At 45.1% G+C, this 25,754-nt stretch overlaps 1 protein-coding gene across 1 annotated transcript in view; it reads right to left on the bottom strand.

Annotated features, from left to right (window-relative positions):
* The window catches only part of CLN8 (CLN8 transmembrane ER and ERGIC protein), a 183,305-nt gene extending 159,256 nt beyond the window's left edge, over positions 1-24,049 (bottom strand). The window contains exon 1 of the mRNA XM_085610809.1: positions 23,724-24,049. The gene's annotated coding sequence lies outside the window, so the exon portion shown is untranslated. The remainder of the gene's footprint in view (positions 1-23,723) is intronic.
* Between the last annotated feature and the right edge of the window lie 1,705 nt (positions 24,050-25,754).

Raw genomic sequence — 25,754 nt, 5'->3', positions numbered from 1 at the left:
TGGGAATACCCATCCCACTTAGGGTGAAAAGCGTTACAACAAACAAATGATGGACGGAATGCTGACAATGCAGACATTCTCCCCCAGTCAAAAGATCTGGGTTAAATCAATCGTTCTTTTGCCCACTATACCACCCCAGTTTAGACATGGCCATATGCAAATCAGTCATGACCCTGTGCCTCATGGGAACAGTCCAGCCCGAACTGCCAAGCCATGTCTTCCCTGGACCGGAATCAAGCATCCTAGGACCGGTTTCTGGCTATCAGCCGTCATCAGCCAGGATAGCTTGACTCCAGTGGCGTAGTAAGCACGGGTCCCACGTCTGGGAATACCCATCCCACTTAGGGTGAAAAGCGTTACAACAAACAAATGATGGACGGAATGCTGACAATGCAGACATTCTCCCCCAGTCAAAAGATCTGGGTTAAATCCATCGTTCTTTTGCCCACTACACCACCCCAGTTTAGACATGGCCATATGCAAATCAGTCTTGACCCTGTGCCTCATGGGAACAGTCCAGCCCGAACTGCCAAGCCATGTCTTCCCTGGACCGGAATCAAGCATCCTAGGACCGGTTTCTGGCTATCAGCCGTCATCAGCCAGGATAGCTTGACTCCAGTGGCGTAGTAAGCACGGGTCCCACGTCTGGGAATACCCATCCCACTTAGGGTGAAAAGCGTTGCAACAAACAAATGATGGACGGAATGCTGACAATGCAGACCTTCTCCCCCAGTCAAAAGATCTGGGTTAAATCCATCGTTCTTTTGCCCACTACACCACCCCAGTTTAGACATGGCCATATGCAAATCAGTCTTGACCCTGTGCCTCATGGGAACAGTCCAGCCCGAACTGCCAAGCCATGTCTTCCCTGGACCGGAATCAAGCATCCTAGGACCGGTTTCTGGCTATCAGCCGTCATCAGCCAGGATAGCTTGACTCCAGTGGCGTAGTAAGCACGGGTCCCACGTCTGGGAATACCCATCCCACTTAGGGTGAAAAGCGTTACAACAAACAAATGATGGACGGAATGCTGACAATGCAGACATTCTCCCCCAGTCAAAAGATCTGGGTTAAATCAATCGTTCTTTTGCCCACTACACCACCCCAGTTTAGACATGGCCATATGCAAATCAGTCTTGACCCTGTGCCTCATGGGAAAAGTCCAGCCCGAACTGCCAAGCCATGTCTTCCCTGGACCGGAATCAAGCATCCTAGGACCGGTTTCTGGCTATCAGCCGTCATCAACCAGGATAGCTTGACTCCAGTGGCGTAGTAAGCACGGGTCCCACGTCTGGGAATACCCATCCCACTTAGGGTGAAAAGCGTTACAACAAACAAATGATGGACGGAATGCTGACAATGCAGACATTCTCCCCCAGTCAAAAGATCTGGGTTAAATCCATCGTTCTTTTGCCCACTACACCACCCCAGTTTAGACATGGCCATATGCAAATCAGTCTTGACCCTGTGCCTCATGGGAACAGTCCAGCCCGAACTGCCAAGCCATGTCTTCCCTGGACCGGAATCAAGCATCCTAGGACCGGTTTCTGGCTATCAGCTGTCATCAGCCAGGATAGCTTGACTCCAGTGGCGTAGTAAGCACGGGTCCCACGTCTGGGAATACCCATCCCACTTATTTTTGCATTTGTCACCCCGAGTGGAAAGGGTATGCCCAGACGTGGGTCCCTTGCTCTCCATGCCACTGAAAATCAAGCAAGCCTGGCTGAAGACGGCTGAAATGCCAGAAACCGGTCCTAGGATGCTTGTTTCCAGTCCAGGGAGGACCTGGCTTGGCAGTTCGGTCTGGACTGTTCCCATGAGGCACAGGGTCAAGACTGATTTGCATATGGCTGGGTTCAAACTGGAACGGCATGGTGAGCAAAAAAACGATGGATTTAGGCCCAGATCTCTGTACTGGGGTGAATGTATGACATTGTTCTACATTCTGTTCATCAATTGTTATTTTTGCATTTGTCACCCCGAGTGGAAAGGGTATGCCCAGACGTGGGTCCCTTGCTCTCCATGCCACTGAATATCAAGCAAGCCTGGCTGAAGACGGCTGAAATGCCAGAAACCGGTCCTAGGATGCTTGTTTCCAGTCCAGGGAGGACCTGGCTTGGCAGTTCGGCCTGGACTGTTCCCATGAGGCACAGGGTCAAGACTGATTTGCATATGGCTGGGTTCAAACTGGAACGGCATGGTGAGCAAAAAAACGATGGATTTAGGCCCAGATCTCTGTACTGGGGTGAATGTATGACATTGTTCTACATTCTGTCCATCAATTGTTATTTTTGCATTTGTCACCCCGAGTGGAAAGGGTATGCCCAGACGTGGGTCCCTTGCTCTCCATGCCACTGAAAATCAAGCAAGCCTGGCTGAAGACGGCTGAAATGCCAGAAACCGGTCCTAGGATGCTTGTTTCCAGTCCAGGGAGGACCTGGCTTGGCAGTTCGGTCTGGACTGTTCCCATGAGGCACAGGGTCAAGACTGATTTGCATATGGCTGGGTTCAAACTGGAACGGCATGGTGAGCAAAAAAACGATGGATTTAGGCCCAGATCTCTGTACTGGGGTGAATGTATGACATTGTTCTACATTCTGTCCATCAATTGTTATTTTTGCATTTGTCACCCCGAGTGGAAAGGGTATGCCCAGACGTGGGTCCCTTGCTCTCCATGCCACTGAAAATCAAGCAAGCCTGGCTGAAGACGGCTGAAATGCCAGAAACCGGTCCTAGGATGCTTGTTTCCAGTCCAGGGAGGACCTGGCTTGGCAGTTCGGTCTGGACTGTTCCCATGAGGCACAGGGTCAAGACTGATTTGCATATGGCTGGGTTCAAATTGGAACGGCATGGTGAGCAAAAAAACGATGGATTTAGGCCCAGATCTCTGTACTGGGGTGAACGTATGACATTGTTCTACATTCTGTCCATCAATTGTTATTTTTGCTTTTTTTAATTAAGACATATGCAAAAACATGTAATTTTATTAGTCTTTATCTACCATTAATATTTAATTGCATTGTGGATGAGCTCCTTCTTATGCTTCTCCTTACTCATCTTTGAACGACTAATCATAAAAAAAGAAAAAAAAAGCGGCACCCAGGTAAAACGAATTAATCTGGTTCAACAAATACTACACCGCGGACTGCTCTGGATAACATGGTGCTCAGGTTAGGTTTTGCTTTGTCTAGCAGAGTGTATATCCTATTGGTTAACTAGCCGAGTGCTCGGAGTATGCATTGGTTACCAGGTTATTCAATGCAGGCATTAGGAAGCAAGGGGCTTAGTTGTATTAGATAGGCAACAGAGTACAAACGCTCTGGACAGCACAGTGCTCACCTTAATCTTTATCATTTGTGCAACAGTGCTATCAATAACTGCACTGGGCAGTGATGAGCTCAATGTATACACTGGACAGCATTGTGCTGCGCTTAATTTTTGTTTTGTGCAGCAATGTAAACAGTGCAAGGACTTAGAGACAAGGTGCTCACTGTATTTCTTGGGTAACATGGTCCAGATGACATGCTGTGAGCAGCATGGGGTTTGGCTTGCTGTATACTTTGTGCGGTAGGGTTCAGAGTATGCATTGAGTAGTATGATGCACAATGCCTACTCATGCAATGGTGCAGTGGGCAGCAGGATCCAAAGTGCATGCTCTACACCAGTGGTTCTTAACCTTTTGACTTCTATGGACCCCCCCCACTTGATCGTTACTGGAACCCAGGGACTGCCCCTGAATCATCATTGGAATCTGGGGACCCCCGCTAACTCACTATTGGAAACCAGGGATCACGACCTAAGTATTTCGATGATTTGAACCATTAAAGCTAAACACAAAAAATACAGAAAAATTCATCAAACAAATACACAAATGATGAAATTAGTATTTAATTAGCAAACAAATATATATACATATATAAATAAATAAATAAATAAATTAATTAATTACTGAATACTCCTTCTCCTTATTACTTCACCAAAGACAAACGGAACGGACACCACTTCTTCTGTGCTTCGTTATTTTATTTGTGCATTGGCCGCCATGACGGGTTTCGGACTTCAACGAGCCCTTGATCACATGACCTGCCTGGTGGTTTCTCCCATTTTTAAAGTGACATTGTGCTCAATTAGTGCAATGAACATGGAAAACATACTTCCAACATAAATGCTGTATCATGTGTTAGTACACAGTTGCTAATGTAAACGACAATTCAATGTTTGTAATAAACCGCTGGGCATAGCTGTATATCCGTAAAATACGTTGCAATTGCAGTACAAAAATAACAATATAAATAAAACCACTGCAGGTCTTGCCACAGACATAATTGTCAGCGTTTTGTTGCTGAACGGTCCAATATTGTTGTACCTCATTTTGTACATAGTTCATGTTAAAGGAATCATATATTGTGCAAATACGCAAATAAATAACTGTACAAATACCAATTAAAAATATCACCTAAAAGCGCACATAATAAAATCATTATTTATATATGTGTGTGAATATGATTCCTTATCCACAATATGGTCTATATGTTGAGAATTGTGCTGTATTTATCTATGCCAAAACAACAGTTGATGGACAGAATGCAGAACAATGTCATACATTCACCCCAGTACAGAGATCTGGGCCTTCACCGCCCCCTTTTGCACCGCTTTGTTCGCCATAAGTTGGCAGGGTATGCTCACACGTGAGTCCCTTGCTCACTTTGCCACTGGATCCAAGCAAACCTGGCTGAAGACGGCTGAAATGCCAGAAACCAGTCCTAGGAAGCTTGTTTCCGGTCCAGGGAAGGCCTGGCTTGGCAGTTCGGGCTGGACTGTTCCCATGAGGCACAGGGTCAGACTGATTTGCATATGGCCATGTCTGAACTGGGGTGGCAGAGTGGGCTAAAGAACGGCGAGGGATCAAATCCAGATCTGTTGACTGGGTGTGAGTGTTTGATTGGTTCTGATGCTCCGTCCATCACCGCCCCCTTTTGTACCGCTTTGTTCGCCATAAGTTGGCAGGGTATGCTCAGACGTGAGTCCCTTGCTCACTTTGCCACTGGATCCAAGCAAACCTGGCTGAAGACGGCTGAAATGCCAGAAACCGGTCCTAGGAAGCTTGTTTCCGGTCCAGGGAAGGCATGGCTTGGCAGTTCAGGCTGGACTGTTCCCATGAGGCACAGGGTCAAACTGATTTGCATATGGCCATGTCTGAACTGGGGTGGCAGAGTGGGCTAAAGAACGGTGATGGATCAAACCCAGATCTGTTGACTGGGTGTGAGTGTTTGATTGGTTCTGATGCTCCGTCCATCACCACCCCCTTTTGTACCGCTTTGTTCGCCATAAGTTGGCAGGGTATGCTCAGACGCGAGTCCCTTGCTCACTTTGCCACTGGATCCAAGCAAACCTGGCTGAAGACGGCTGAAATGCCAGAAACCGGTCCTAGGAAGATTGTTTCCGGTCCAGGGAAGGCATGGCTTGGCAGTTCGGGCTGGACTGTTCCCATGAGGCACAGGGTCAGACTGATTTGCATATGGCCATGTCTGAACTGGGGTGGCAGAGTGGGCTAAAGAACGGTGATGGATCAAACCCAGATCTGTTGACTGGGTGTGAGTGTTTGATTGGTTCTGATGCTCCGTCCATCACCACCCCCTTTTGTACCGTATTTATCTATGCCGGCACTATATTTAAGCCTCAGCTCTATGCTCACATAGAAATTGTAACATTATTGCAACCTCCTATACAGTACAATGATAAAGTGCAAATTAGTGCAATAAAGTGCCAAAGTGTTTTGTGCTGATCCGCACAATAATAAAAAAATATATGTAAAATATCACCGTGCATGTAAAGTAGTGTCAATGTGTCACGAGCCCATGAACACAAATGACAGGGAAACCTTTGTAAGAGGGAAGAGAAATGTAATAAAAGCTGTTTAATTATATAAACATTGCTGTATTAAAATCAATTGATGTACTGTTTTCATATCTTTATGGTCACTACTTTAATTACAGCCATGTATATAGGTCTTCGGTGGTATTCAATCCATGTGGATGTTTGCTGTCTAATTCTAATATAAAGTTTTGTTTCTAATCGTCTGAGTGTTGCATCTCTGTTCCCACCTCTTCGAAGAGGGGGAACATTGTCTATTACGTAGTACTTCAACTCTGTCAGGTCTTTATTATGGATCTCGTTGAAATGACGAGCCACCGGATATGAACTGTCATTATTAGAGATGTCCCTTAGATGCTGTAAAATTCTCTTGTGCACTGGGAGGCGGGTACTTCCCACATATTTTAATCCACAAGTGCACTCTAATACGTATACTGCAAACTCAGATTTGCATGTTAGAAACTTGTTGATTGTAATCGGTTGGTCTTTAAAGCCTGTATTGTAAGATGTTTTATGCTCCCCATATTTACAGGCCTTGCAGCTTGTACATCTGAGAAAACCTTTTCGTTTACTGAGCCAACTGGTATTTTTAGACAGCTCAGGGCTGCTACTTACTAAATAGTCACTAGTACTAGGTGCTTTTCTAAAAGTGACTATAGGCGATAAAGGCATTTTATCCCCTATTATGGGGTCACGAAGGATCATGTGCCAATTTGTTTTCATGATCTGTCTAATGTTGTCCCTTTGTTTGCTGTAGGTTAAAATTAACCTTGGACTTCTTTTTGTTTCATCAGTTCTCATGGCTTGTTTCAATTTGCTCTTACTTGGTTTGACTAGTAGGTCTTCACGTGATTTAGCCTTAGTACGTTGTATGGCTTGGTCTATGCTACGTTCTGAGTATCCTCTAGCACAAAAGCGTTGTTTACAGCTTTGTTGTGCTAGGACTAGGTCGCCATCAGTACTACAGATCCTACGTATTCTTAAGAGCTCACCATAAGGAATACTACTGATGGTATGTTTGGGGTGGAAACTACTGGAATGTAATATCGTGTTGCCAGCTGTAAGTTTGCGGTGGAGACGTGTTTGTATGGTGTTATCTTGAATGTCTCTACATCTAAGAAGCAAATTCTGTTGGCACTGATTTCATATGTAAAGTGCAAATTTAAATCATTCACATTTAAGCTACAAATGATATTCTCCGCACTTTGTTTGTCCCCACCACACAATAAACAGATCATCTATATAATCGAATCCATTTCACGATATTATTAGACCATTCATTATTATATTGTGTTCTGACAATCATCTCCTCCCACCAACCCATATGGAGACAGGAGTAGCTGGGCGAAAAACTCGCGCACATGGCTACGCCTCTCTCCTGGTGGTACACTTGATGTTGAAACATGAAATAGTTGTTGTTTAAACAGAACTTGGTAAGATCCAAAAGCATCTTGTTATGTAGCTGGAATTTAATAGGTCTCATGTTTAGGTTGTATTCTAGAGCTCTCATCCCGTCTCTGTGATGGATCGATGTGTATAAAAATTGAGACATCCATAGAAATTAGTAGATAATCCTCTCGCCATTCAATTTCCTGTATTTTCTCAGGAAATCCGTTGTATCATGTATATATGATGGAAGTGCCCTTACGTGTTGCTGAAGGAACGAGTCTATATAGATTGTCACATTTTCCATTAGACTCTGGTTGGCTGAGATTATCGGTCTTCCCGGAGGTCGAAGTTTATCCTTGTGAATTTTTGGGATGAAGTAGATGACTGGCATTATGGGGTAGTCATTTTTCATAAACCTAAATTCATCTGGATTTATCAATCCCAAGCTTTTCCATGCCACAAGTTTGTTACACAGTTCTTCCTGTATTGATTTGATTATGCCTCTAGAGCTTATTTTGTAACAGTCTCTATCCCCCAGTTGTCGAAGGGCTTCTTCCAGATACTGACTTTTTGGCCATATGACCACGTTTCCTCCCTTGTCGGAGTTGCGTATTACAATGGAATCGTTATCCTGTAATTTTTTAATAAGCTGATGATATTTTTGCAGTCGTGGATTATATCTGTATCTTTGCTTTTGTATTTTGATGTTTAATTTTCTGATTTCTGTTGTTATTGCCTCATTAAACGTATCAATTGAGTCACGGGTCATTACCGGCACAAACTTAGATTTATGTTTGAAGTGTGTTACCGGAGCAGCGTTGGTACTAATGCCAATCAGTTCACTGGTTTGTTGAGTGGAGTTGCTATTTTCCTTCTCTGATTCGTCATCATCATTAGCTAGTCTGTTCAAATCTGATAGTATATTGATGTCAGCGGCTTTTAGTGCGGTTGTTCCACTTAAATGCCCTGTTGTTGAAGAGAGTGTTTGTGTTTTATGAGCATTTATTAAGTGGAACTTTTGAAGTTTGATTTTCATGATATATTTTTTAAATATCAGCTCGTGTTTGAGGGTAATTGAAGTTACTTTCCGCACAGTAGGTTAATCCTAATGCCAAGAGCTGTTTTTCTGCTAGGTCTAGATTTACATTTGCTAAATCGATGATGGAGTTTTCATTAAACTTTGGATCAACTATTTGTTGTTGCGCCAACCCTTTCTGTTCGATTTCTTGTTGTTTTTGGATTTTGGTATGTTCTCGCCGCTTCTTTCTTCGGTCGCGGCGCTTGGCGTTTCTCCTTTGTTTTGATAGTTTCGTTTCCTGGGACGAAGGGTTTGGTGCCGCTCCTCTCTTAAAAAATTAAGCTCTTCTACCAGAGTGTGTTTTCTTTTCACAAATTTTGTACTTCCTGATGTTGAGGGAACTGATTCAGTTTCTGATTCAGTTTCTACGGTTGAACTTAAATCTGATACTGACGATGCAGCATGTAACTCATTACTTGCTCCCGCTGTTGCTGTGGTTTCACTACGATATTTGGTAGTTTTGGTGGCTGCTTTTGCCGCATTTCCTTGAGAATGTAAATATTTGGCCCTGCTCATAGTCATTTTTGTTCCACTGAAATGTAAAAGCTTTACGTTGTTTAATGATTTCTTCTTCTTTCTTTAAGCGTGACATCATATCATCTCTCATTTTGTGCCCTGGTTCTTCACCCTCCTTAGTTCCGATTTGTAACTCCATTGCATCTATTTGTTTTTGGATTTCGATTCGATCAATCTCCGCATATTTTGCTAATATTTCTACGAGTCTTCTTGATGAATCCAAGTTACATTCCCCCCAATCTCTTAACATGTTAGGATTGGGGTTGTGGTAACTCAGGGCTAACATAATTCGAAGACCCCTAGGGATGCGCCCCACCTCCAGGTATCTTGACAGAGATCTATGTTCCCAACATTTCTGTTGCTCAGATTTCATTAATTTCTCTAATTTTCTGTACATGTCTTTTAAATTGCTACTAGTGCCTTCATTGTCTAATCTTCTATTGTGAGTTGCAGTTGGTACACTAGTAGTGTCCGAAAACATTTCATCAGCCGCCTCCTCCCTCCCACGTAGCACGTCCGCTGCCATTGTTTTGCACTATTTAAACAAGCGTTTATACTGATATTTCTTTAACCAGTGTTAACGCTATACTGCACACCTCTCACCGGACCGATTCTCAGGTTTTTCCTACCTTTCCCGCATCCGCTGTGCTGCCTGCGTCCTCCGACACAAATTTGACTGCTTAGCCCGTAATTGGTGGCTTTGTCCTGTCGTCCGAGTGCTTGTAGCTATTCTCCTCCAGGAGACCTTGCATAATCCAGTTTACACCGGATTTGGTTTCATGCTGCGTTGCCCTGGTTTGAGAGGGGGTCCGTATTAGCCAGGGAAGCCTCCTTGGAAATAGTACTGAATACTCCTTTTCCATGTTACTTCACCAAAGAAAAACGGAACGGACACCACTTCTTCTGTGCTTTGTTATTTTATTTGTGTATTGGCCACTATGACGCGTTTCAGGCTTCAGCGAGCCCTTGATCACATGACGTGCCTGGTGGTTTCTCCCATTTTTAAAGTGACATTGTGCTCAATTGCTAATGTAAACGACAATTCAATGTTTGAAATAAACCGCTAAATGTTAATAGGAAGGTTGGAACATTTCTAAATTGAATTGAGGCCACTATTCATCCATATTATATTTTTGATGCACCTGCATTGCTCCCATGAATCAGTCTAAAGATACTAATTGAATTTTTAACCTCTAATTTCAAATTCCTTCACATTTAGAGAACGTTTTTAAAATTTCAATCATACATTTTGCTTCTTTATTTATATACACTTTATGAATCTGTTAATATTCAATTTCCTAAGCAGTCACGGTCCCCTTAAGTAGGCTTTGCGGACCCCCAGGGGAACTCGTTCACAGGTTAGGAACAACCGCTCTACACATTTGGGGGTGCGGTTTAATTTTTTTTTTTTTGCAGCAAGCTGCTCAATACATGTAATGAATAGAAGGATGGAGTGAAATAAAACCTGCTCAGATTGAGCAGTGTGACAACTACTAACGGAGAAATAAGACTAAAAGGGAAAACATAAAGACTACGGAAGCGCGTGCTGGGAGAAATGGAGTAGGCCGCAAATGCACATGACTAATGTAGAAACTAAAACTAAGTCGAGAGTTTATCTTTCACTAATAAATAGAGAATAAATGTGCAGTGCGTAAAGAAAAGGAAAGCAAATGAAAAGCATTCAAAGCGCGCTTGATAACAGAGTTTAATAAAGTGGAGATTAATGCATGTGTTTGTCTTTCCTAGAAGCATAACCTGCAGCTTTGCACAGAAGGCCCAAGAGACATTTTACAGTTAACATGGGATGTTTTAAAATGTAGAAAGGGAAAACTGAATGCTGCAAGCTGTTCCTCGTGTGCCACTGATAATGGTCAACGTTGTGTAGAGCAAAACAATGAATACAACAGAATCAGAACTCCTCCAAGAGCGGGCATGAGGACATTTTCTACCGCAGTTCGATACTTTTGCCTGAATGAGGATTATGTGCAAGTCACAGAAGATAGATATGGAAGTTCTACTACTGAAGGTTGAATGAAGTGTATAGTTCATAATAAAGACGCGTTAAAACTGAGGTCATGACAGAAGATTTCTTTAACAAAGTCCTGGGTATTGTTGGCATTGTCTGGGGAAACTACTGAAAAGCTTAAACATTTATTTTAATATCGCTGTACTGTTTGTTTTAATTGTTGCACTCGGAGCTGTGTTCAATGCTCCTCGGACCATTTTGGTAGGGCAGGTCACTTGCTCCAGCTCTTCCCTGACACACCCCCCTCACGTGACTCGCAGACGGCATCATTAGAAGCCGAGGAGCGAGCGCGCGGCGGACATTTCTTTAACAAAGTCCTGGGTATTGTTGGCATTGTCTGGGGAAACTACTGAAAAGCTTAAACATTTATTTTAATATCGCTGTACTGTTTGTTTTAATTGTTGCACTCGGAGCTGTGTTCAATGCTCCTCGGACCATTTTGGTAGGGCAGGTCACTTGCTCCAGCTCTTCCCTGACACACCCCCCTCACGTGACTCGCAGACGGCATCATTAGAAGCCGAGGAGCGAGCGCGCGGCGGACATTTCTTTAACAAAGTCCTGGGTATTGTTGGCATTGTCTGGGGAAACTACTGAAAAGCTTAAACATTTATTTTAATATCGCTGTACTGTTTGTTTTAATTGTTGCACTCGGAGCTGTGTTCAATGCTCCTCGGACCATTTTGGTAGGGCAGGTCACTTGCTCCAGCTCTTCCCTGACACACCCCCCTCACGTGACTCGCAGACGGCATCATTAGAAGCCGAGGAGCGAGCGCGCGGCGGACATTTCTTTAACAAAGTCCTGGGTATTGTTGGCATTGTCTGGGGAAACTACTGAAAAGCTTAAACATTTATTTTAATATCGCTGTACTGTTTGTTTTAATTGTTGCACTCGGAGCTGTGTTCAATGCTCCTCGGACCATTTTGGTAGGGCAGGTCACTTGCTCCAGCTCTTCCCTGACACACCCCCCTCACGTGACTCGCAGACGGCATCATTAGAAGCCGAGGAGCGAGCGCGCGGCGGACATTTCTTTAACAAAGTCCTGGGTATTGTTGGCATTGTCTGGGGAAACTACTGAAAAGCTTAAACATTTATTTTAATATCGCTGTACTGTTTGTTTTAATTGTTGCACTCGGAGCTGTGTTCAATGCTCCTCGGACCATTTTGGTAGGGCAGGTCACTTGCTCCAGCTCTTCCCTGACACACCCCCCTCACGTGACTCGCAGACGGCATCATTAGAAGCCGAGGAGCGAGCGCGCGGCGGACATTTCTTTAACAAAGTCCTGGGTATTGTTGGCATTGTCTGGGGAAACTACTGAAAAGCTTAAACATTTATTTTAATATCGCTGTACTGTTTGTTTTAATTGTTGCACTCGGAGCTGTGTTCAATGCTCCTCGGACCATTTTGGTAGGGCAGGTCACTTGCTCCAGCTCTTCCCTGACACACCCCCCTCACGTGACTCGCAGACGGCATCATTAGAAGCCGAGGAGCGAGCGCGCGGCGGACATTTCTTTAACAAAGTCCTGGGTATTGTTGGCATTGTCTGGGGAAACTACTGAAAAGCTTAAACATTTATTTTAATATCGCTGTACTGTTTGTTTTAATTGTTGCACTCGGAGCTGTGTTCAATGCTCCTCGGACCATTTTGGTAGGGCAGGTCACTTGCTCCAGCTCTTCCCTGACACACCCCCCTCACGTGACTCGCAGACGGCATCATTAGAAGCCGATGATGCGAGCGCGCAGCGGACGCGTGCAGCGGGCGCGCCGCAGGCGCGCCGAAGGCTCGCCAAAGGCGAGCCCGTCTGCGCCCGTCCACGCCAGGTCCGGGCCCAGGGCCACCCTCCCTGGTCGTGTAGAACCGGCCCTCCACAGTAGCAGGTTATATTATTCTCATTCCCAGCTGATGGATCTCAATTTAGGCACTCCTAGTGATCGGTGCTTATGTCTGCCCCCTGCTACCTGTTTACAATCTATACCGGCCTCATGTCCAGGGTGCAAATTCGTTCTCCCCCTTCCTTCCCTTGCACGGCACACTACTGGCTTGGGTCCAATTCGCATTCGCCATATTCGAGTAGCACTCATTAATGCTCGCTCTCTCCCGAGTCATTGTTGGGAAATAAGGGAATTTATTACCACTCAGGAGCTCGATATTTTGTTTATCACGGAATCCTGGGGAGATGCCTCCTCGGGTCCGGATTTTTGTTCGGCCACCCCTGAGGGCTTCTGTGTGGTGAGACAAGACAGAACCACGGGGAGAGGAGGGGGCTTAGCCATAATTTACAAAGCCAATTTAAGAGTTAAAATTGATCCTCTAAGTCGACCATACTGTGAAGCGTTTCTTTTTGCTATCTCACTCAACCATAATCAGGCCTTTAAGGGGATTCTGTTATATCGCCCCCCTGGCCCTCATGCGCGCTTCCTTCTGGCCCTGGAAGAATTTGTAGAATTCTCATTAAGCCATTCGGACTTCACCATCCTAGGTGACTTCAATTTCCACTTGGAGGATCTTGAGAATAAAGACACCTCCCAACTAACAGCCGACTTACAAGTGGCCGGTTTATCTCAATTAGTAGACGTCCCCACACATCAAGCCGGACATACGCTGGACGGGCTGTTCACCAACAACCCCAAGCTCTCCTTATCCTTAGTAAGTCCTGTGGTATGGTCAGACCATTCCGCTGTAATCTTCACCATCCAGGCAAACAACTCCAATTTCTCCAAACCTATGCCCCGTATTTCCATCAGCTCTAGAGCCTGGAAAAACTTCGACCACTTACTTCTTTCCCAGACTCTAATAGACTCCCGGTACGAGGCTTCCCTTAATCCCAGAGTAACGTCCAGCAGATACCAGGAATGGATTTCTGATGCAGTGAACCATGTGGTCCCAATTAAATCTTTTATTTCAAATAGGGTATTACCATCTGCTCCCTGGTTCACAGACGATCTCCGCTTACAGCGTCAACACTGTAGGAACCTGGAAAGGCGGTGGCGAAAGCACTATAATCCTGTCGATAGACAGACTTATAAAGATGCCTTGGCACTATACAAAAAACACATTGTGAAATGTAAAAGTACCTTTTTTCTGGCCCAAATTGAATCAGCTCAAAACTCCGCCAAAAAGCTGTTTCAGGTAGTTGACATCCTGTCCAATCCCCCTACAGGCCCTCCGACGGAACCCTCTCAAGTTCTGTGCAATGCGTTGGCCAGCTTCTTCTTTACTAAGGTCTCCAGGATCTACTCATCGTTTTCCCTCCCCACTCGCTCATCTACCTCTGATTCTCTTTCTCCTAGGCCCGAGTTTACCAACTTCTGTCCAGTCTCAAATGAACTTATTAGTAGGTTGGTCACCTCCATCAAGTCCGGATCCCCGTTTGACCCTTGTCCCCCCGTTATATTGAACACTCTTACTGAGGTCATTGCACCTCCCCTCACGGATCTTTGTAACTCCATTTTCCATTCAGGCATTTACCCGGAAGTCTGGAAAAAGGCAGTAATTAAACCATTACTGAAAAAACCATCTCTAGATCCCACTGACTCAGCCAGCTACAGGCCTATTGCTTGCCTACCTTTTCCGGCCAAAATATTTGAGTCAATTATGAACCTGCAATTATCTGAGTTCATCGACCATCACAATTTATTAGATGATACTCAGTTTGGGTTCAGGAAATATCATGGCACAGAAACAGCCTTGGTAAAGGCTTCCGATGAGATCAGATCCATCATGGATCTGGGGGGGGCCGCGATCTTGGTGCTCCTTGACCTGTCCGCCGCCTTTGACACGGTCGACCATGCCATCTTGGTCGACCGTGTCGCATCCATGGGGGTAACTCATCGCGCAAAAGATCTCATTGCCTCGTTTCTGGCCAACCGAACTCAAGCGGTTAAACTGGGTAACTTCTATTCACCTACCTTCACTCTCCCTTGCGGGGTCCCTCAGGGATCTTCGCTAAGCCCCACACTATTTAATATATATGTGGCGGACCTGGCGAGGGTTATAAAAGCTCACAACCTGCAGTTAACCACCTACGCTGACGACACCCAACTGGTGCTGGCTGTTCATAAAGATGGTCCTATAGTCGCCGCTAAATTCCAAGAAGGGATGATGGCCATCAGCTCATGGATGGCGGATAACAGTTTGAAATTGAACTCGGATAAGACCGAGGTGCTGACCTTTGGCAGGCCATCTCCTGAGTGGTCTTCGATCTGGTGGCCCAGTGATATGGGTCCCCCCCCCACTCCTGTGACCAAGGTCAGGAATCTCGGCATCATGTTCGATAACAAACTGTCTTTTAAGCATCATGTTAACGCTGTGGCGGCATCCTCCTTCTATATGCTGAGAAAAATCAAGAAGTTGCTGCCATACCTTCCCTCAAATGCTGGAAAAACCTTAATTACCACCCTTGTTTTTCCAAAACTGGACTATGGCAATGGCCTCTTTCTCAATGCTCAGGAGCAGGTGTTAGCCAAGCTGCAATCAGTGCAGAACGCGGCAGCCAGATTACTGCTCAAGGTTCCATTTCGTCATCCTACCTCCGCGGCCATACACCAACTGCACTGGCTGAAAGTAAAGAGTCGGATAAAGTTCAAGGCTTTATGTATCGCCTACAAAGCTATTCATGATTTAGGACCTAAGTTCCTGAAGGACGCTTTCCGAATCTATGTTCCCAAAAGAACTCTACGTTCAGCATCCATGCACGTGCTCCCGGTGCCACGCACCAGAACCTCCACATGGGGTGATAGACGCTTTCTGGTGGCAACTCCCAGGCTGTGGAATTCCCTTCCATTGACCATAAAAATCGCCCCCACCCTTTTGATGTTTCGCAAACTCCTAAAGACTTGGTTATTTAACCAGTAATCTTCTGTGATGTCTTTGTTTCTGGGAAGTTCTAAATGCGCCGAGACACCCAAGGGTATTCGTGCGCAATAAAAATCTTAAAAACATAAACATAAACATAAATAGAAGTGGTGTGATTCAGACACCCCTTCTTTTAGCCAATAAAATGTTTTTCTCTATGTGGGGTGGATAGAATAGGGGTTGAACTTATGTGAGTTTGGAGTATAATTAGTTGTAAAAAGGGTGTGGTTTGGCGCATTTTCCGTACTTTGCGAGAGGAGAGAGCTGTGTTTCTGTTTCCTAAATCTATGGGCTGGCTGCTGTTCTGCTGATCCGGACTCTTTACCTTTGCTCCTTAACTCTTCTTAAGGGATCTTGCTTACTCTCATGGCCAGAGGGTAGCTTTCCAGATTTCTTGAACCTTGGTTAGTATGGTATTCTGAATTTGAATATCTGATTTGCAAATGACATCACTCTATCCTTTTGTCTCCACGCCTATTCACTCAGTGAGCTAACATATGAGATGTATAACCGCTATTATATTTACTGTATGATTTTTTCTGGTGTGTAGTTGTGAGAAGTTGGCCTGGTATATGCTGTCCACTAGTTATAGTGAGCACCTTGCACCAGTCCAAACAACCCCTTATTGATGATAGGTTAAAGACAACCTTATTTGAAAGCTATCCTAGTGGTAGCTATGGAGAGCAGCCTTCAGGCTAAGTCTTGAAAGAATGTAAAGCAGCTTGTTTTACCAGTCTATAATCTCTTGAATGACCAAATGAAAGGGGAACCACACCAGGTATATATATATATATATAAAATATATGTATGTATTTCTAAACACGCCCTACTAGTCTCTTTATGAGGCTAGAGGTAAAAGCACATATGTTACTCTTCAAATATTACAGTAAATTAGCACAATACAGGTTAGGCCCTAGGGGAGGACCAAACCATATAAGAAAGTGGTATAAGAACCACACAAGGCCTAGAGCCACTAGAATCACTGGGACCCCAAGGAAGTGACACAGGGGACCCACGGGGGACGTGTGCAGTGTGAGAACACAGCCGCGAGCTCCCGTTAGCTTCTATGGGGAAAGTTGCGGTTAGAACTTTTAAGTTTAAGGACACTTAGGAGTGGACTAGGAACAAACCCTTTTGGACTTAGGTGGTTCTAGGGCCAACACCCACGGGAGCACCGGAATACTCGCGTTACCTCACCCAGGGAAGCTGGGTGCATAGGTGTCAAATGGTGTCGGGTCGCGTCGTCGTTTTCAATGGCAGGAGACTGAAAAGTACTGATGCTGGGAAGAGGAGAAGTGTCCGAAGAGATCCAAGTCTGGATCGAAGATGTGAAGACCCTGAAAGCAGAGTAGTCAGAGTCTGGGTCACTTGCCAGTGACCAGGGGCACGATAGACGAATGCCCACCAATGTTGGGTGCTTCAGGTGCGAAGAGGGGAAACTTGACTCTTCAGCCACGAGGACCAGAAAGCGTCGAGGATGACCAGGAGTTGGATTCGAGCTGTCCCACGAAGGATGTCGAGTGCTGCAACATCGGTGTCCGGATTCGACACAACAATCCTTGGCAACAGCAACCCACGCAGGAAGAGAAAAGATGCTTCGGTGCGGACCAGCAAGGTCCTGGGGAATCTCCAAGCGATGGAGAGTCGAGGCACGTCTGGAGCAACCAGGGAAGCCCAATTAAGGTCAGAGGTGCCTTCGCAGGGACCCACCAGTCAACGGACAAGGGATCGCGAAGGAGCCTCGAGCGGAAACACAAAGAGTGGGCTCACGGAACACTTGTGGAGTGTAGGCCAGCAATCTTAGGTGTAAAAGGTGCTCGGGGTCTGGGCTACAAGTAACCCAATGCCCAGCCTCAAAGAACGTCGAGAAGATGATGCACTTGCAAATGTGCACGGTGTCCAGGGGTTCCGGTTCCATAGCACCCACGAAGGCTACGGGTCTCAGCTTTGCTGGGGACTCGGGTCAGCCTCTGGGAAGTCTGGAAACCCACCTCCTTTGTTGCAAATTCTTCGGCGTCCTGCGGGAGCTTCGGAGATGCAGACCGGACAGATGCGTCTTTGGTGCCTGCCAAGCAGGGGAGTAACTCCTTTACTCCAAGGGAGATTCTTCAGTCATCTAGTCGTGTAGATCGTCGAAGTTCCAGGATTTCTGTAGCAGAGTTTCGTCCAGGTGTAATCTAAAGTCCTGTAGCCAGGGGTTCCTTTCTTATACCCAAGGTTGGACATACTCTGGGGACCCACCTATGGGAGGGTCAGGAAAGAGGGGTGGCTACACCCATTTCCTTTGTCCAGTTTCGCGCCAGAGCAGGGGCAGGTAGCCCCTGCAACCGGTTTGAACTGGACTATGCACAGGGACACCAAATGCGCCCCCAGTGCAGACTTCAAATCACTCCTGGAGTGCACCCACCTAGCCCTAATTCACTAAGGCCTGTCTGGGAGGTGGTAACACCTCCCTGTGACAGGAAACCTATTGTCCAGGCCTTCCCTGCCGGAGTTTCGGTCAGCAGCGGGAGGCCAGACTCGTGTCTGTGGCCGGCAGCATCCATTTTGTGATGCCAGGGCTCTGTTAGCTGGTACCGGGTATACCGGTGCTGTCATGTCTCTCCCTCTAGAAGGGTGGGATCATACTTCCACACCAGTTACTGGTGTGGGGATATGATTCCAAGGTGTTTGACACCAAACACGACATGTTTCTGTGCAGCCAGTGCAAAGTAAGCATTTACCGTTTAGTTATAATGCACTTAAGAGTATATGGTCAGGCTGCATCACAGACAACCCCGGAGAAGAGATTCCGAAGGCTGCAGAGGGGCTCTGCTCATGCATGGGCACCCTCTCACACAAAACCAAGCACCCTGCCTTCAGTATTGATAAGGACTGCCATAGGGGTGACTGATAGGTTTATATGTGCAGCGATAGGGTGAGATATAGTGAACCTATATCTCAGTAAGGGGTGCATGCACCACCTTACCCAGGCTGCAGTAGCAGACCTGTGGTGTCATTTTGGAGGGCTTCACAGGGGTGGCATAATATATGCTGCAGTCCCTGGTAGGTCTCTGGGGTACCTATGCCCTGGGTACATAGTATACCATATACTAGGGACTTATGAGGGCACCCCAGAATCCAATCTGTGGTGTACCTAAGGTACATGGAATCAATTTAGAGAGGAAGCAGCTAGGCTGTGATCCTGAATAGCAGGGCCCCAGCCAGACTAAAGTCGAAAAACAGTGAAACATCAGCAACAAGCATTGGCATAGCCAATAGGTCTCGCCTTTGGGACCTTATAAGTGTTTAGCCATGCAACAGTTGATGTTGTTGCACCAAGGATATTGTGCTGCATAACTAAATACTTATAAGGTCCCAAAAGCGAGACCTATTGGCTATGCCAATGCTTGTTGCCTTTGATGCAACTTCAGAGAGACTCGTTAAAGTACTTTCAGTCTCATCATTTCAGAACTGAAGCATTTTTAATGTTCTATACAACGTGACCGTAGTAGTTGCTTATTTGTCTTATGCAACGAACAACCATTGACAAAGCCAATAGACCTGGCCTGTTGAACGTGTGATGTTACTTGCTGTATTACCCATCTGGATTCAATCACAGATGCAACAACATTTAAGCCATGCCCTTACGTACATTAGCCACGCCACTTTGAGACACCCCCTCAGTTTTTTCAGCCCACGTAAAGCCCCGAGCATAACTTCTTTTAAAAACAAAGTAGAAGTATCGGAATGGGATGAAAACAAACCAGGCCCGGGTTAACCGAGGTCACAACTCAAGGGGGATGGGTGGGGTGCTGTGGAAGAGGGCACAGCCTTGAGACTTTGTGACTTGGCCTGCACGTGACCAGGTGTTGAATGCGAGGGGCATGCTATTGGTGCCGTAAGTAGGAATGGTTGCTCGGCGTGTTACCTCGGTGTAGCTCCTCCAAGGAGAAGTGTTGGGAGAGTAGCAACGGAAGACGGCGTTACTGTTAGCATCGATGATCCTGGCTGCACTGGGGGGTTCGTCTTGGACTGCACCCCTGGCTGCTGCCCCACTGGCGATGCTGCTGATCTCGCTCATGCTTTTGTCACGCGCGGGATCCCAGGGCAACGAAGGGCTAGCACAGGATCGTGTGTGAGCTCTGGGCAGCACCCGTAGAGCCTCCCTGTATTGTATTTAATCATCATCCGTGTCTCCACGACAACAGGATACATACATAAGGAAGCACAGAGCGCGCACCCGCCTCAGCGCCATACATAGAGAAGACGGACTTTTCAGTAATGCCAAACCCAGGGGTTATCCTCGCTCGATCTCCGCGATACAGCTATTTTTTTGCACCCTGAATTAGAATGGAGTCTTGAGAAAGTCATAGTTTGGCTGTATTTGCAGACGGGTTTCTTTCTTGGGCGTATGTTGTGTCTTTTTAAGTGCGTAGGAAGTGCCAATACCCACAACTGCTGACTTTGGACCTAAGGAACTAGGTCCGAGTCTCGGCGCAGGCTCAACATCCTGTGATTCTGGGCAAACCACTTCATCTAGCCCTGCTTAAAAAAATGAACGCATCCTTCTTTAATGTAAACGATATTCACGTAAAGCGCTGCAATACCTTCGCATCGATTTCTCACTATACAAAATGCAAAAAAATAAAAGAAAATATTCGAGTGAATAACTGAATGAAAGTGAAATGTTGGCTTTGCCCTCAATGAAAGTGTTAAGATGTAAGGACAAATTGATAAACGTATGAATTATGGATAAATACAGATTAATGGACAAGGAAAAATGAATGACAACATAAGGATGAATGAACAAAAGAGTGTGGTGATGGTAGGAAGAATGTTGAAGGACGAAGGGATCAATAAGAAAATATAGCAATGCATAATTGGATGAGACAATGAATATGTTGAAGCTCTTAACTATTAAATATTAAGGAGGGTCAATTTGCAGAAAGGGAGAAGAAAACAGTGCTCAATCACTCAGCCAAGACCATTAAAGAACAAGCATTGGCCGCTTTCGCAGCGATCGCCCGGGACCCACACACATCGCTGGACACATCCTAGATGTTATTTTTGCAAATCCAGAATTAGTTACCTATCAAACGATTACTCCAGTCACATGGTAAGATCACCATCTGCTAGCTTTCCAACATAAAACACCGCAAAGTAAAACACCTAAAACCACCTTACATGCATCCACCTATCCACCGTGTAACAAAATACATTTTGAAAACTTAGAAACACAAAAATTATTCAACACAGAACTAGACACAATACATTACATTAAAAAAAAACTATCTGAGTAGCTACAGGAAACTTTTGATATTGTAATAACACTCAGAACAACAAAACGGGACAAAAGAAAACAGGCACCTTGGAGAAATACAGAACTAAAAGAGATTAAACAGCAAATTTGAAAGCTGCAATGCACATGGTTCAAAACAAAGAACAATAAAGACAAACTTCACCACTAGAAATGTAACAGATTATACAAGTCAGCTATCAAAAAGCTAAAAAAAAAAAAATGTACTATCCAGACAGAATTCTAAAATACTAAATGAGCAAATAAAGAATTTGACAAAATGCTCACAGAATTTCATGAATCTAAATGCGTAGAAAGAACTCCGTCCTTACACAACCAAAGCAGACACATTGGACTCCTATTTAAAACAGAGGAAAACCACCAGCACACTCATTTCCAAAAATGCTCTCCAAGAGTAGGCTTACCCAACCTCTCCATTCCTTCAAACAAATATCACTAAGTGAATTTATGGATCTGGTCAAAGCAAGCAGGCCTGCAGGCAGCCATTCTGATCCTTTCCCACCATTAATATTTAAGAACATTCTTCTGACTGCCACACCAGTAATAAGAATCATCAATAATTCCTTAACTACTGGAATCTTTCCAGAAGACCAAAAACAAGGCATACATATGCCCATTTTTAAAGAAAACTAACCTAGGCCTCCTTGACCCCAGCAATCACAGATCAATTACAAATGGACCTTTCCTGGGCAAACTGATGGAGCAGCATTCGCCTAGATGTCACAATTTATTGAAGATAACTCCATACTTTCTGACGGGATATTGTCTAGGAAGAGGCATAGAATCTGCCCTCATCGTCATCTGGGATGACCTTAAAAACAAAGTAGACTGCAACAGGGTTGCTGCACCACTTCTCTTGGACCTCTCAGCTGCCTTGGCCACAGTTGACCATGACACTCTAATCCAAACACTCTATGAAGCCAGCATAGAGGGGACTGCGCTTGACTGGATCACATCCTACCTTCAAAAGAGAACATTGTCATAAAAACCGTACTTCAGAAAAGCAGGGGTCTCTGAAGGCTTTATCATCTCACACATGCTTTTCAACATCTACATGAAGTTATTACCGGCAATGATCAATGAATTTCAGATCACATGCTATAACAATGCAGATGAAACACAAATCCTCCTTAAACTGGAAAGCCCCAAAGACTTTGGACACTCCAAAATCTTCAGTTGCCTCAGAGCCGTTTATCAGTGAATGACAGAGCCATCTCCAATTGAATGCTTACAAAACTGAAATACTCATGAGGCGATTGGAAATGATGACCCACTCTGCACCTGGCCTGACAATCTGGGACCACCTCTTAAACTATCTAAGGAAGTAAGAAACCTTGGAATTACTATGGACTCCAAGTGATCAATGAATGCCTAAATGGACAAATTAGCAGGAGCAAGCTTCATTACTATGAAAACTCGGCGACGCAACTTCCCCCAACGGGGATTTCCACACAAGGTCCAAGCCACTATCTCTCTTGTACTTTCTAACCTTGATTACGCCAATGGCCTCTACCATGGATCTTCTTTATCAACTATGAAAAAACTACAATGGAAGCAGAACTCACCTGCCAGACTACTCCTACAAGTGAAGCCACAAGCCCACATCTTCCCTGACTTGAGAGTCTTACATTGGTTACAGGTTGCCAGAAGATCCACATTCAAGCTGCTTTTTATCAGATTGGCACCTCACCTCAAAATTCCACCATACAAGACAAACAACACTGTAGGCATATTCTCTGTTCAAGCAGCCAAACTATGGAATTGATTACCCCAAACATACGATCCACAGATAACTATCTTATCTTCAGAAGACTACTCAAGAGTTGGTTCTTTCCTACATAACCTCCATACTAAAACACAAATGTACAGTATATCCCTGTGTATATAAACGTTGAATTTGATTATATGTATGTATCTAGGTATGTGTATATCTTGATATACATATGTATAATTTATACTTTTGTTTCTATTTATTTATTACTATACTCCTACTGTAAAAAAAAACAATCTCTTTAAGGCACTACCCTGCACTTCACCCTATACTTCTCTCAATATATCCACTACCTCTCATATGTCCCAAACCGTATTCTACGACTAGGATCTCCAAAATAACCCTTTCTACACTCTTCCCTCAACTATCCCTCCTTTAATTCACCCCAAAACTAATGTTACTACTAGGCTCTTACCTCTTGTATCTCTCCCCCCCCCCCTGTTTTCTGTTCAGTCCAGCTAACATACTCACAAGTCCCCCACTCAAATTAACTCAACTTTCACTATTCTAATCCACCAATAATCCTTTTTGGGTTCTGGATAGCATGCTCCTCGCCGAAAAATGCTTCAACACCTCGTAATCACTACTATACAAATACAATTAGAATACAATCCATTTATTTTCTTTTGGTGGTTAATATGTTCGGGGGCATCTGCCAGTCCCAACAGGGTAAGATACATAGTTGCTTCCTTATCTTTACTTTTCTGCCTTTCAGAAACATATTTTAAATGTATTAACATACACGACCAGCTCTTCTTCACATTCAGGAATGTCTGCAATAAAGTTCCAAAACGGTCTCTAGCACGAGTTAAGAGAGGCCGTGCAGCTTCCTATAATCTTTCAGTCAATGCATCTAGTACAAAATGTCTAAGTAATAGCAGTACTGAAATAAGGTGACAAGCTGCCCACTACTTACAAAGCCCATTCGTGAATTCAGCCTTATGACCGTCACAGGATGCCCATCTTTTGACGGGTGTCATGTGGCCGTACTGCCAGGATGTATCGTAACCAATACAAGGGCTGGGCATATCCTGGGAGTCGTCTGGCAATGGGCGGTACTGCTAATGTGTAAAATGACCTAGGATTGGAGCGTTGGGGGCACCCAGCCAATCCTAGTGCGCCCTACAGAGGTACGAAGTGCTGTTTGGCTGTGGAATGTGCATGTTCCTTTGAAGGGTCGTCTTCTCACAGTCGGCGGGAGTTGCGCTGCCTTGCTTTGAGTGTGAGGCGGTGCGCTAGGTCTCCGCCTTAGATGATTAGTACTCAGTCTGGACTATGACTGCATGTCTCTTGCCGGTGTTGTGCATTTCCTAGTCCCTGCCTCTGAATTGACGTGAGAGTTTCTTAACAAGCCTCCGCTGAAATAACCAGACCAGATCAGCAGCACGCAGAGCCAACCAAGCTGCGTTTAGTGTACGCCAGCCTCTTGCTTTAATCCGATTCTCTATACTTGAGAACAGGTTATTATTTAAAAGAAAACAAGTTTAAGTGTTTATTATTCTTTCCGCCGCTGGCTACATATCACTCACTACTCCCACACTGTTTTGCGAAGTGTGGGCAAGCCAACAAATCAACAGGGAGAGCTGAGCCAGAGCTGAACCATGGCTCGGCTCTTGCTCTAAGAGCCCGAGCACGCTCGAAGTTTTGAATATAATTAGCTTGTCATTTAAGTAATTAGCATGTTAGAATATGATACAGTGTCTACGAAATTCAAAACAGCATAGAGAAGTATTTATTGAAAGTAAGAGTTTTTAAACATGTACAGAAAAACATTCCTGCCCACACCCTGATGACAATGGTGGTGTTAGTGAACTAAGAGGCACGTCAACTTTCATATACACCTTAGTGTTGCCACCTGACAAGTCTTCTACCGGCACCACGGGTATTTATTGCTCGGCCAGTGTTGTATAATATGTGGTATCCCCAAGGGATCGGGTATCCCCTGCCCTTCGGCAGTCTCCGGAGGTCCTGCCTATTGGCAATCTCGGACGAGCCTCCAGCTGCCCCGCCCACCCCGGGAGAAGCGAGCCTCGGTTGTAGCAGGCAGAAGCAGCTGCGCACCGAGCAAAGCTGCTGTTGGAAATGCACCTTTCTGCTCTAAAGCCGAGGAGCCATCAAATTTATACAGGGTTAAAAGACATCGAATGTCGATTTTCTCGGGACATATTGTCAAAATAAATCACCGAATCTGTTCATTGTAATGTATTTACAAATGCAAGAAATGGTATGATTGATAGTGACTGTCCTTAAACAGGATGATGAAAACAGTGCATGTGACCTAAAAGGCTTGGTGGCATGTCTTCTATGTTTGTATTATTTTACTTTGAGCCCTTATGGTACTGTAAGAAGCCGGGTTAATGTGCTTATATAAGACGCTTACACTTCGTGGTGAAGTTGATTAACTTTATTGTATTCCGAGCGCCGGGACGCATCTGCCCGCTAGCTCTCCTCGTGGCTAACTGGCGCGAACACGCGCCGCTACCCAGCATGCACTGGGGCGCTCTCGAACACTAGAGCGCATCGCTACATATCTCCCCCCTTTAGCCCCTTACAACACAAAGGCCCATAGCTGGCCAAACGTTTACAGTCTTACTTGCTCTGCGTCTCAAAGTCCTCGAACCTTCTAGGCATCTTGATCACTCTGCCCGATCTCGTACAGTTCTGTCCTTGCTCTTGAGCTGACCGTTGACCTCTGGTCGGGAGCTCTCCTCTTGTTTCCAACTCTCCTTGCATCACTTCTTCTTTTACTGGGGCCCCCACGCTCGTAGGGTAGACCTGTCTGTTTTTTCCTCCTTCTCTGCTTTCACCTGATGCGCTCTGGCATTCCCCATTCCAACTGGGAGGAGTAGAACTTTGCTCTCCGACCTCCGGACTTACCTCTCTCTCAGGCTCATCTCCCTCTTCTGTAATCGGTGCTCTTCTGTCTTCCGGAACTTCCCACTTCATG

Source organism: Triturus cristatus, chromosome 6 (assembly GCF_964204655.1).
Source record: "Triturus cristatus chromosome 6, aTriCri1.1, whole genome shotgun sequence".
Classification (NCBI taxonomy): Eukaryota; Metazoa; Chordata; class Amphibia; order Caudata; family Salamandridae; genus Triturus; species Triturus cristatus.
The sequence above is the reverse complement of the archived record's forward strand: the minus strand, read 5'-3'. Positions and strand labels throughout refer to the sequence as shown.